Below are 1,626 nucleotides of genomic sequence, written 5' to 3' on the forward strand. Positions count from 1 at the left end.
GGGGCCTCGGGAGAGAGACAGAGCCACAGAGAACAACAGGGACAGGAGGGGAAAGATAAGAAGACTCAGACGGCGAAAGGCAACACAGAAAGAGACAGAGACAGAGACTGACAGGCCAAAAATCAGACTGAGGGAGGGAGCAAGAGAGACCAGATGGAGGGACCACCAGGGGCCCAGGACAGAGGTGGAGACAGAGACTCAGGAAGACGGTGGGAGGCAGGAAAAGGTGGGGCGGGGGTGGGAGGACAGAGAGACAGACCGAGAGAGATTGGGGAGGGGTGAGGAGCCCCCCAGAAAGATGGTCATTCACCCGACCCACAGTGTCGGGCCTGGTGGGTGTGGGGCCTTGGGGTCCCAGCTGAGAACAGGACAGGCAAGTTCCAGGGGGTGTAGAGGGGGCCTGGGCTCGGGGCACAGGGTCGGATGGGAGAAGGGAGCTCTGTCTCCAGCCCCCACGCTGCTCCCGCAGCCCCCTCCCACCTTAGCTGGTATGGCTGTCTCAGAGGTGAGGCGGTGAAGTCCTGCGTCTCCTGATCCCGGAGTCCTGCTCTGACCCGTCCACCGCTGCCCCGACCCGCAGCAATGACGGCGCAGTTCGCAAGCAGGAACTCTAATGCTCAACCCCCAGGCTGTGTGTGGGATGGGGGCTCATTTCCCATTGCGCCCTCCACAACACACGCACACACACGCGCACATGGACACGCACACACGCACACGCATGCACATGGCTGGCAAAGAGAGAGGAAAGAGAGAGACCCAGAGTGAAAGAGGGACCTAGGAACAGGGAAAAGAGTCACTTCATTTCTCTGAGCTCAGTTTCCTCCTCCGTAAAAAATTAGCGGCAGAAATTCACACATCTCACAGGGCCCTTGGGAGGTAAAAAGAGATGATTCATGTAGAGAGTTTAGCCCAGCACCTGGCACTCTTGAATCTGAGCTGAAAGGACACACACCCGATCAAATGGACCTGGATCTGAGATCTGTCCCCACCACCACCACCACTATGCCACCCTTCCTGGGAGAAGAGGAAGGCCGTGCCTTCTCTCCTCCATTTCCTCCTCCCTAGCTGGCAGGGAGGAAAGCCTTACAAGGTTGTGTGTACCTTCAAGGCCACGTGGGACTCTACCTGCCTTAGAGTGGACGCTTGGTGTCATGGGCCCTGTCACTACCATCCAGATTGGCACTTAGCTAGGTGCTCTGGGGCCCTGGGTGGGAGCCACAGACCTCCTTGATGGGTGAGAATAAAAGGCCTGGGCAGGACAAGGTGAGAATTCTAGCCCAGCATTTGAAATGTAGATAGTCTGAATTGAGATGACTTAGTATAAGAAAATACAAAATGTCTTATTAGTATTTTTATATTGATTACATGTTAAAAATAATTCAGATGTCTTGGATTAAATACAACATATTACATTATTCTCACTTGTTTCTTTAAATGTGGCTATTAGAAAATTTAGAGTTATACATGTGGCTCATATTATATTTCTATTGGACCGCACTACCTAGAACACCTGAGTTGGAAGAACCGTTAGACATCCAGGACTCTGAACCTCTGGTGTACATGTGAGGGGACTGAGGCTCAGAAGGGAAGGGACTTGCTCCAGGTCACATAGTCAGGAAGGAGTCT

The sequence above is a fragment of the Pteropus alecto genome, unplaced genomic scaffold, assembly GCF_000325575.1.
Source record: "Pteropus alecto unplaced genomic scaffold, ASM32557v1 scaffold39, whole genome shotgun sequence".
NCBI classification, from domain to species: domain Eukaryota; kingdom Metazoa; phylum Chordata; class Mammalia; order Chiroptera; family Pteropodidae; genus Pteropus; species Pteropus alecto.